Here is an 11,848-nt window from a genome sequence, read left to right on the forward strand (position 1 = left end):
TCCTTCCTCTAACGAACATTTAAATATATCATATTGAGCGTTCCCCAGTGCCCATATCTCCAGAGACCGTGCCAAGCTCCCTAGCCAGCCGGCAATGGCAATATTTTTCTTTTGCTCTTCAAATAGTCACTTATGCTGAGGAAAATGTAACAATTGAAAAATAAAGAAGGATATAAAGACACTTACTCAAGAACACACAAAATTTGGGCCGGGGGCACTACTGTGGAAGAAATAGTTAAAGTTCCTTCAAGGAGAGGGACAAACTGAGTCCAGATCTCCCCTAATCCAACCCGAGTTCCCTAGTTACTGACTAAAAGCGCGGCTAGTAGCAGTAGCAAGACTTGTGTGTGTGGTGCAGGTCTATTCATTCAGCACAGCACAGACCCGGTAAAGCATGTCCGGAAGCACACGTTTAGGCACGCAAGGAACTCGGTGATGGAAACGTGGGTGTTAAGGAATGTAGGCACCTCTGGGGTGAAGGGGCAGGTGAGCAAGGCTTGCAAGGATCTACATTTTAGACTTCAGCTTGCAGAGTGGCAGGTCTCTGTGGCCCTCTGAGGAGTTAACACAGGATGACCTAAAAGCAAGCGCCTGCTTCTAACCTCAGAGAGCTCCTGAATCAAAGCTTCAGAGAGTGCCTGTTATTCTACACCCTTTACACACACCCATCTCTAATTGCTCTTCTGTGATTAAAGAGAAGCGTTTCATCTGTATTATGGAAAACAATGAAAATACTGTTAACTGTTAACCAACTTTCGTACGTTCTGCAAAAATGAGCACATCCATGCAGCTAAAATGTCTGAATGCAGCATTTGTGAAATTATCTAACTGATGTTGGTAACAATAGGGAAAATACCACAGATAGCAGCTTTGCTATCTGTGAAATTCGACTGTTAGTCCAAATTGGACTGCCTTTACACTTGACTTTGCAAACACCTTTCTTTTTCATTCTTGTTGACTAAACTAATATGGGTTTTATAGCCTATGCAGTAATTGTTCCTTTTTTTTTTTTTTTCTTATCCGGAGAAAGCCTTGGCAGTTTTGCCATAACAATGGCAAACAAAAGCAGAGTTTCAGTAGTTTGTTAAAAGAAATGGAGAAAGTGTCTGTGACATCAGGACCCAGGGAGCATCTCAAATATTTCTATATAAGTCTTTCAAACAAACTCATTTTAAAAGAGATGAACAGAAATTTCTAAAAGAACAAAGCAAATCCAAACACTTAACTAGCATTTTCTTCACTTCTGTGTTTTAAAATTCCAGAAGAAATAGCCAGGCTTATCTACAAAAAGATACCTATTTTATGTTGCACACATATATGTCACTCCAGTTCTTTTCTTCTTGCCTTTTGTCACATACACAGTTTTTCAAGCAATTACTTTGCCACTTCCTATGTACATCTCTGAAATTCTTCAGGGATGATTGTGTAATTAGGAAGGACCTACTGAATTAATAATCCAGAGTACTTTGGAAAGGTTATTAAAATAATCTAAACCAGAAGCACACCTGGGCTACACTGCAAGAAAGAAACACATGAAATTGAGCTAGACTTTGAACATTTTGGTGAAAGCAAAGGTTAACTTCTAAAGATGACAGTAGGTTTACCAGGTATAAGCTCAGCATTTCCAGTCACAGACTCAAATGGTGATGTTTTACAAAGACTTTTTCACCATTACAAACCACAAGTTCAAAACCTGACTCATGTCTAGAACTGTGATTTGCTCACAGTTTCCCGCTTAGTCTCTGCCAGTAGCGCTACATGAAATAACTAATCCTGTGGCACCCTCAGCACAACTCCCTCCTATGGGAAAGCCCTGGTTAGCCAGTCTCGCAGAAAGGTAGAGTATGGTGAGATTTCTCTTACCATTGTGCTGCTTTGTTCTTCTTGCATTCCCATCTTAAGGACTGCATGAGCTGTTTAGCCTTCCACACTTTCTTTGTGTCTATGTAAATTCAAGGCTTGATACTGGAGAGGTGGAGCTGATTTCTAAGTCAAGGGGCAGGTGTGAGTGAAAGGAGCAACCCAACAGCCAAACTATGTGAAAAAGAAACCTTTAATGTCTCATCAGTTCAGCGCTTGAAAAAGAGCCTTCATAACTTGCCTTGAAAACTGGAAAAACAGGGTGTCTGGCTATAATTTAAGACATTAATAACGAGAAGATATCACTGACATATTTTGACTTTTGCACAGCAAAATACTAACCTAAACCCAGATCTGATTATTAACAGGTGGAACACTGCCAGTGACAGTGAAATTACAAAAAGGTTGATTTGTTTCTCATCCAGTAGGCAAAATTTCAGCATTTTTGAGAAAAAGACTCAGGCTAAATTTTTAGACTGCATCTGAAAAATAAAATTCTTTCACTTTGTTGAACAGACATTTGCTGATGAGTGTTTTGCCGTGAAAAGAAGTTTGTGAACGCTTTAAATATGACAACTTTACAGGACTGACCATGGTCTTCAAAGGTATTGGCTGTCATTAGCACCTCTAGAAAAATTGTATCTTCAGATCTGAATACAATAAACTTAACAAACTAAGTTTCAGCAAAAAGAATGCAACAGTATTTGCCACCCACAAACAGCAAAAATGCATTCTGTCAGTCTGGGAGTCTCCTTTCAGCATATAAAATGCAGCAAATAAAGAACAAATACACAAGTCTCCTCTGTGCATGCATGTCTACGTTCATCATGGAAATCTCAGCAAGAAATCAGAAGTCAGAATATATTTCAGATTTTCTACTGGACTTGTTCTTTCTGCTGAAATAAACAACTTCTGGAGACTATTGCTTCTTCTAGAACATTTTTATGATGCTAGTAGCTAGATGGGCAAATGCAAGCATCCTGCTCCTTACGCCTTCAAAGCAATCACGTACAGATAACAGTGTTTTCTTTTAATCTTTTTTTCATTACTGAATAGTATGCTTACAACAATCCTGCTTTGCTACAGATGGTTTCCTGTTGTTTCTGCCAAACGTGAAATAGCTATAAAACTTAAAAAGGTTTGATGCTGTCACTGCATGAAAAATTGCATCTACAAGGGAAAATTAAATATGAGCCTTAGCCTTTAATTGCTTTAATCTTACTTCATAAGTGAACTTTTTTTACCCCCACCCCCAACTCAAAGCTTCTGATAACATAACCTGAAGGGAAAAATACAGTCATGTATTTTAGGCAGGTATGAAGCCTTCATTAACAGAAACAAAAAAAGAGGAAGGGGAAGTAGATAATTCCCATGTCCAGATCAACTAAACAGCCACCAACTCCAGCTAACAAGAGCAGTGCCTTTGGCTCAGCTTCATAAAATATGTAAAGTCATTTCTGTTGGAAGACAGTAAGGTTCCTGTTTTCAGTGCTATAATAAGGAAATCTGTCAACTTAGCAGACAAATTACTAGAAAAAGATTTAGATACTCCCAAGGGGACAGGGCCTTTGCTCCTTGCGTGGGCAAATCTCATTGAACTCGGTGACAAATTTACTTGAGTGTAGAAGGCAAATTATGAAGCAATTCAAAGAAAAAAATTATATATTTCTCAAATTATGAGGAAAAACAATGCTCTCTGTAGGTGTAGGCTTGATGTTGTGTGGGAGACAGAGTGAAGTATTTTGCCGGTTATGGCACTGGACAGGCACATTGCTGTTGAGTGGTGCATCAAGAAGTGAGCAAGCTGTGCGAGCTCACTCAAATTTCTGCTAGACTTTTATTGGCATCCCATCAAAAAACTCATTCTATAGAAAAGACAGCGAGAACTTAACCACATCGTTCTACCAGCAAGGCAAGGCCTCGTCCACTGCCAGGGATGTGTTTGTACAGGCACTGAAGGAAGAGGCGAAAGAGTAAATATTAGAAATTACTCTGTCATTCTGAGTTCATTTGTCTTTCTGTTGCCATATATGTATATAAGCCCAATATCGTAGGGCTCCGTAGCACAAGTGGCAAATTCCCTTCCTCATATGGGACGTTTGGCAAGCAACCATTTCTGCAGGAGAAAAATACGCAACTGTAGTCTCACCAGCCTGAGATATCACACCTAGACTTTTCAGTTGCTCAGATTCCCACCTAGTTATTCTGCTTCCTGGAGGTGAATCCAATATCCATTTCACAGAATCACACAATCACAGAATGGTAGAGGTTGGAAGGGACCTCTAGAGATCATCTAGTCCAATGCCCCTACTCCAGCAGGGACACCTAGAGCACATGGCACAGGGTGGCATCCAGGCGGGTTTGGAAGATCTCCAGAGAAGGAGACTCCACAACCTCTCTGGGCAACCTGTTCCAGGGCTCTGTCACAATCCCAGTAAAGAAGTTCTTCCACATATTGAGATTAAACTTCCTGTGTTTCAACTTACACCCGTTATCCCTTGTCCTGTCACCGGCCACCACGGAGAAGAGCCTGGCCTTGTCAGGGGCCCCTTAGGTACTTGAACATGTCAATCAAATCGCCTCTCAGCCTTCTCTTCTCCAGACTGAACAGGCCCGGCTTACTTAGTCTTTCCTCATAAGACAGATGGTCCAGTCCCTTAACTATCTTCGTGGCTCTCCACTGGACCCTTTCTAGAAGCTCAGTGTCCTTCTTGTTCTGGGGAGCCGAGAGCTGCACACAGTACCCCAGGTGCGACTGCACCAGAGCTGAGCAGAGGAGGAGGATCACCTTCCTTGACCTGCTGGCAACACTAGGACAATTACGACAAGGAGACACGCACCCTTGAGGAAAAGAGAAACCGGTGGAATTTTGGTTTATTTTATTCTGTGTTGTTTTTAACCACTCTGAAGTGTGAAATTTAAAAGCTGTCTTGGTAGAAGCAACACAGGGGGCAAGGGTGAGTGGAAAATCTATACAGTCATCAATTTGCAACCAAATGTCTCATTGACATGTGGATGTGCCTTAACCCACATGCTGTATCCCCAGGGGCAGCTTTGGTACCTCTTCAAAGTACACTTCAGGCGTTCCCCAATACAGAGGTGTTTGCACGAGAGAGATCTCTGTTGGTTTAGTTCGACTTCCACTTAAGGTAAATTAAAAGCAATTTTATACAGGGTCCAAGTGCCCTATGTTGCACAAAAAAACCCTGTAGTTCAACCGCACAGTGGCTCCTAGTTCAATGCAAGGATCACTAGGTGGCAGCCCCCAGGCTCACCTTGGCCATGGATGAAGAGTAGGAGGGAGGACAGAGGGATCCACCAGCACCCACCTTGCTCCACTGTGCCACAAGGAAACCACTTCTAGGGATAGAGTTCCCCTTCGGCTCCTGCCTGTTCCCAAGGCCAGTGGGGCAATGTCCAACTGGAGTACGGCACAACCAGCAGGCTCTCTGGAGCTGCAAGCTTGGCTGTGTCGGGTTTCTGTGAAAAGCTCTGCCTTTTTGGGCCAGGAAAGCATTTGTGGACAAGCCTCTTTTCTTTCTTCTCTGTCGACATAGCATGTGTACCTCTGGACCTTGGATGGAAATCAGATATGGGCATATGCATCCCATTCAAATAGCCACTGAGGTTATTATAAAGTCTCCTAATGGCTTCACTGGGAAGTGGAGAAAGCCTCTGCATATTTATTAATTTATTTATTACCAATGTTGTCATTTGGTCACCAGCTGAACTGTTTGCACCTTTCGCATTCAATTAAATACCGCAAACCGCTAGTGCAGGGCTTTTCTCACAACCAGTTAGAAACCATGATAGAAAACACAACCCTGCCACATCAGAGAAACTCTTCATATACCATAGTGGATTTGCATCTAGGTTTCCTTGTTGCTAGCCAATGCCATCTGTTATCTGTTTTGGTCTGCTTATGAGAACTGGTAATTTTTGAAAACGAAGAGCAAGGAAAGAACAATGGATTTTTCCTTTGTATCGTATGGCCCAAAGAAATAAACTGGATCTACATATGCACAAAAAAATATATCCCTCCAACTGGCAATTTGCTAGCACATGCTATATTTCTGTGTGGAAAATTTAAAGAGATGAGGCCAATCATGAGGAAATATTTGAGTATAATGAAATAAATGTGCACCCCACAAAGCTCGGATACATGGTTCTGCTTTTGTCTCTTGTGGAGGGTGCTGACACTCACATTTGGTGGTGGATCAGATGGTGACAGCTGAAATAGTGCCCTCAGCTGTGTGCCCTGCCCCTCTCTTGGAAATTACTGCCCTCCCGCAGCTGGCACAACTGAACGCTTCACGAATCCTCTCTCGAACTGCCAAAGTTCACGCAAGCCTCGGTTCACGCGAATTCGCTAGCCCATGAAGTCCTGCAGCTCGGAGGCGAGTTCACAAGCCGTTCAGCCATGGCTGCTGCGCAGGTGGAAGACACTCAGAAAGAAACCGGCCGCCAGCTGAGAGCGGCGCTGCCTCACTTGCCACCACGGAAGGGGTCAGCGAAGGCAGGGCAGCCCCGGATCACCCTCTCCTATTTTTGGAAATACAAAAATGTGTCTAGCTCATTGACTTCAGCTACCCACCAAGAAAAGAAATGGCAAAATCGCAGGTGACAAGAAGAGAATAGAATACATCCCCAGACTTCTCTTTTTTCCCTTTTTTATTTTTTTTTTGGTTGATCGGTTTGATTTTTCTTCTTTTTCTTTCTTTCTCTCTCTCTCTTTTTTTTTAAAGTACTCAGCACTGAATAAATCTCTTCCTCTGGGGTACATAGCAAGTCTTTAAAGTTTTTTGTTGACTCCAAAATGAATAAATGTTTTACTTTGAGGTGGTAATTAATATAAACAGCAAAATTAGGTTCCATGTTTGAAGATACAGTCTGTTTCATAGTTCCTACCCAGGCCCTATACAGGTAGTTTAACAGATTCTGACACTTTTATCCTTCGATCTGTTCTGTTCTGTTTTGTTCATCATATTTTTGTATGTATTTCTCCACCAAGATGTGTGATCTAGAAGCTTTTTCATCTCCTTCTTTACAGTGACAGGAGCCAATTTCTGTAAAACTCCAATTTATCAACTATTAATAATCACATCTCTTCCACCTCCTCATGCTTTTCCAAGTGGCGGATTACATATACAGTTGAGAGAGAGAAATGGGGTACGTCACAGTAATAAATTCTTCCAGTCTGGGCTGCTCTGAATATCTAATCCTGAATTATTAATACTTCTTACTTACCACTAGAAGAACACCCCTGATATTTAATCAGGTTATGATTTTGTTGGGCTTAACTGACATTCAGTAGCTTTTCTTTGTGATCTATCAGAAGGAAGAGGTGGATACACTGGCAGAATTTAAAGCTCATTCAATACTTGGCTGTATGTTTTTGCTTTGGTTCCTGGCCAAATATACTGGCCAGGTCCTGTTGAACACAGAATAAAGGCTGGTCTAACAGCCTTCATACACAGGGCAGGTAGGAAAAAAAAAAAAGTGAATCTTTCCAGATTTCCTTCTTACCAAAGAGCTGGCCAGAACTTCGATTCAGTTAAGTTTTGAAGTATCATGTCCTAGTCATAAAGTCCTAATCAATCAAAGGCTCACCATCATAATCTTTGGGGATGTGGATCCATCAGGTTTTGCTCACCAGAGAGATGCCAGAGCTCATATATCTTTACATGACATGTTCCCTCAATGAATTACATTTCTCACTGAAGATTGGTTTGGAAGGTTGGATCCTGCCAGCTTGCACTGAGGTTGATTTTGGCCTTTAAGATCAAAGGGATCTCAGGTCTATCAACGTTTCATGATGTCATAGCCTAGTAAAGTCAAACACTATAAACGTTTATTGATCCTCCCCATATCCTCAGTGGCCATGGACCATTCCGAGCTGACATCCCCAAAATATGGTTCACTCCACATACATCTAGAATCAGACTAGTTGGCCAGGCACCTGGAGAGGAGGTTCATCAAGATCCTCCTAACCACGTGTGTGTAGCAGGGCCACCTCAGATACCACCAGAGGTGTCTTGTGAAGCAGGGAGTGGGATAACATCAACCCCTTGAAGAGAAGCCTTTCTCCTTTAAAATTGACACAGCTCTGGGAGTCCCTTTGCCACATACAACCTTACCAACCTCTCTCTCTGCAAAAAGGAAATGAGCAGAATCTAAAGCATCAATTCAAAAAAATCTCTGCTCTGCAGAAGTGAGTTTGAAAAAGAATAAATGCTAGAAACACTATGAAATCCACTGGGGATTTTGCTATTGATTTTACAGTGCAGATGGTCAGCCATTATGGTAATGTGGTAGTATAAAACCTGTTGCTACATTCTTGGTGGATGACTCAGAGTTTAAACATTATGGATTATCTTCTTAGAATACCACTCTTGACAGTTCAAACCCAGCAATCACTAGCATCAGTTCAGCAAGAAAATCCATCGACAAAGCTTTAACTTTTTTGCAAGATAACAGCAGGTAATGCTTTAAATCAGTCTTTGCTGTCATCTCTACTTTTGCTTCTAATGGACCCCTTTAAATTTGAAAATAATGTCCCATCTACTTTTGTTCTGATTTCCCTGGTGGGAAGAAACTGAAAAGTCTAAGTCACATCAAGTCAAAAGAAATGTGTGCTATCCAAGTTAACATGGTTTGGGAAGCAGTGTTTGACCAACAGTTATTGCCATAGAACCAGCAAGAGTGGGGCACACCATTCTTGTGGGAGCTTTGCCATTGACTAAAGAGGCCCAATCTGAGTTTGTTTTTTTATAGAATTGGATACATCTTTGCATGAGAAATTAGACAAAAGAATAAGTTGAATGCACCCCAAATAATAGTATTTGGATGTCCTATTTCTCTACAGGATTAAGACAGGTTCATCACTCTCCGTGAAGAGTGTGGCCAATGACTTTTCCTGTCCTGTGGCTGTCAGCCTACGTTAGCAACATTTGCAAAAATTGGACAGTCATAAATGTCACAGTTCCATCCTTTTTCAGTAATATCTAAGCCTTTACAGAGACTTATCTCCTTGAAATATAAATGGCAAGAAAGCTTTTCTGTTTCTGCTCCAACTATTCACTTCTACCTGTTAGGAAGGAAGTGCTTTGATTGCCAAGAGCTCCTGCCCCAGGAACTGTTGGATCAAAAAGGGCACCTCTTTATCTTTTGGAGACCTCAGGAGAACACTGGGCTCAGGAATACTTGGTTTTGAGGGTCAGGAGGGCACCAGAAAGAAGCAAAGCTGAGTTTGGAGAAAGACCCAGAAGGAGAGGTGGGATGTCTATGACGCTAATGGATCAAGGGGCTGATCTTCATCAACTCCTCGTGCTTGACTCATGCAGGGCACGGTCATGATGAGACTTACTGGTTTATGCAGCTATAGGCAGTAGCTCATGTTGCAATTTATCTATCTTTTTTAGCAGAGAGAAGCAATAGCATAGATATGATCTGAAGCTCAGTTCCATCATAGCATGGTTAAAGGAAACAATTTTATTGAGGATATTAGAGGGGAATTCCTCCACTGATGACAGCATGAGAAAAACATTATCTTAATATTAATCTTAGCTTCAAAAGCTTATGCTGCTGTTTTTTGAAAACTGAGACTTGGACCATTAGACTAACAAGGCTGTATAGGTTCAAATAGAGACAGTACACTGTGCCTAAATATGCCAGGCCTTCAAGAAATGTCACCCTTACATGCAAAGCTGCCATGTTTCACATGAAGCCATTTTCAGAGGAATGGTACAATCATACGATCAGTGCCACATTTTCAGTGGGGTGATTTCCACTGCATACAATTCAGCACAGTCTCTTGAAAACAAGCACCTCATGATCACACAGGAAAAAATAAAGCATCACGTGTTTTTGTCTCTGTGTAATAGATGAAAATTTCCCATTTATGGAAACAGTTTTCTGTAAAAGCTATCTATTTACTCCCCAAAAACATGCTGGCTTTTTCTGGGCACATTCTCATCTGAATTCTTTGTTGATCTCAGGCTATGTTATTATGAACAGTAGCACAATGTTTTTGTACCCTGCAAATAAAAATAACTGGGCTAAGTTTTGATGACAGCTTAACCCTTATCAGACAGCTCCAGGGAAGCTAGAGTTATGGTATCTTACCTGAGGACAAAATTGTTCCTACTGAGCAGTGTATAGCCAAATTGACTGATGATGAAAATAGCATATCTCCTTCATGTCCTCATTTTCATTTAATTTAATTTAAAAATTAATTTCTTATTGGTTTTTGCTCTTCAGTAGAGAATGCATAAACTTTGGTTTCTTTTGATTTTCTATGTCTTAGACATTTGCGACAGAAAAGACAAAGAACCGAATAATCCTGCTTATAGTCATGGGGTCTTATGCTACTTTGAGAAAAGGGAAATTTGAAAAAAATCCTTTTAAAATTTGTTATCTCCCATGATTTTTCTCCTAGAGATGGGAAACCTTTCTATCATTTGTCCAAAACATTTCCTTCAAAACTGCAGTGTACAATATTAGCTCCCTCCTCTTTTGTAGGGAAGCAGCAATATAGCCATAGGCCTATCCATTCCAGTGAACAGCAGCTGGAGGTCCCTTCTTTGTAGCTTTAGGCATATAAAGAGGTTTTGGGTGGTGCCCCAAGCCGGCGTCAATCACTAGCACCCTTGGTGCTGTAACACTAGATGAGGATCTCATCCCTATCCCATGGGACACAGAGCAGAAGTGGTACCCGGTGCCCCTGCCTGTAAGATCTAAAGAGTCAGGGGCTGCAAAAATGAAAACACATTTATCCTCTAGATGCCTTTTTTTTTCTAGTGTATCAACACCGTAGTCATGGCAGCAGCAACTGAAAATAACTAGCTCAGTACCACTCACAGTCTGTAGCCATGCAAGGCTCACACAGACCACTTCACTGTTGGAATGAGTTTGGCAGACCTGTCTGAGCTCTCTGTTTCCACACAGGGAGCAGGGATGGGCATTTCCAAATGCCAGACGCATGTGCCAGGGCATGCCACACTGCGTGGAGCGGGTGCATGGCGTTACTGCGAGCGCGACAGCCCGGGGTGCAACCTGCAGCTGGCTTTCCTCTCTGGATCTCAGTCCTACCATGCTCTTTCACAGCTGGATTGCGGCAGCGTGGAAGATAAAAAGCAGCATGCCGCAAACATGTATTCACACGCACACAAGTGAGCCTCAGCACTACGGATGCTGCGACAGTATCCGTCTTTATTTCCTATCTATAGTAACAGTATAAAACGCACAGGCAAGCTATTTGCAATGCTAAAACAAAACTAGACCAGCAAACCCTCCATGAAATACGTACTTCCACCACATGAAAGCGTCTGCTGGGCCAAACATTTCTACTAGAGCTTGTGAACTGATCAGAACATCAGTGTTTTTCATATGTCTAAAACACGTTCAGTGTAAGGAAACATTAGCTTTTAATCAAAGACACCACCAGGAATTCTGTACTTTCTAGCCTTTACAGGAAAAACAACAAGAACAAACAGTTCTTTAGCTTTAATGCCAGGAGCAAAGGAACTCACTGAACAGTAGCTCTTGTTCAAACAAAGCTTAAAAAATACAAGATTGCCAGTAACATCCTTCAGGGACTGCCCGGTGACGGAGCTGCTCCCGTGTCAGACCCAATACCGCTTTTGGAAAGGAGAGCAAGTGCCCTCCCCATGCACCTACCTTGTGCAGAAGGACTTGCCACTACCGAAATCCAGAGCAGAGGTCCGCCTGTAGGGACGGGACTTGGGGCAAGTGCTTTGCCAGGTTCCACAGGTGCCAAGGACCAGGCAGAGCCAGCGGTGGTGCCCTCTTCTTGCAGCCCTTGTCATGAATGTCCCCAGCTCTATCCCAGTGCGCTCCAACACAGGAAAAACCCCAGCTGCCAGCCCCGCGCTCCCTTAGCAGTCTCCGAGGAACTTCCCAAGAACTTTGCTTTTCCTGCTTGCTCTCGACCGTGAAAGTTTAGGAACTCCAGTGAATGCAGGAGAGG

The 11,848-nt window shown here is 42.2% G+C and overlaps 1 protein-coding gene across 1 annotated transcript in view; it reads right to left on the minus strand.

Moving 5' to 3' along the window:
- The window catches only part of EDAR (ectodysplasin A receptor), a 68,351-nt gene extending 56,800 nt beyond the window's left edge, over positions 1-11,551 (minus strand). The window contains exon 1 of the mRNA XM_088529987.1: positions 11,539-11,551. The gene's annotated coding sequence lies outside the window, so the exon portion shown is untranslated. The remainder of the gene's footprint in view (positions 1-11,538) is intronic.
- Between the last annotated feature and the right edge of the window lie 297 nt (positions 11,552-11,848).

This window comes from Tinamus guttatus, unplaced genomic scaffold (genome assembly GCF_059628265.1).
Source record: "Tinamus guttatus ecotype Peru unplaced genomic scaffold, ASM5962826v1 Tinamus_guttatus_pri_ptg000030l, whole genome shotgun sequence".
NCBI classification, from domain to species: domain Eukaryota; kingdom Metazoa; phylum Chordata; class Aves; order Tinamiformes; family Tinamidae; genus Tinamus; species Tinamus guttatus.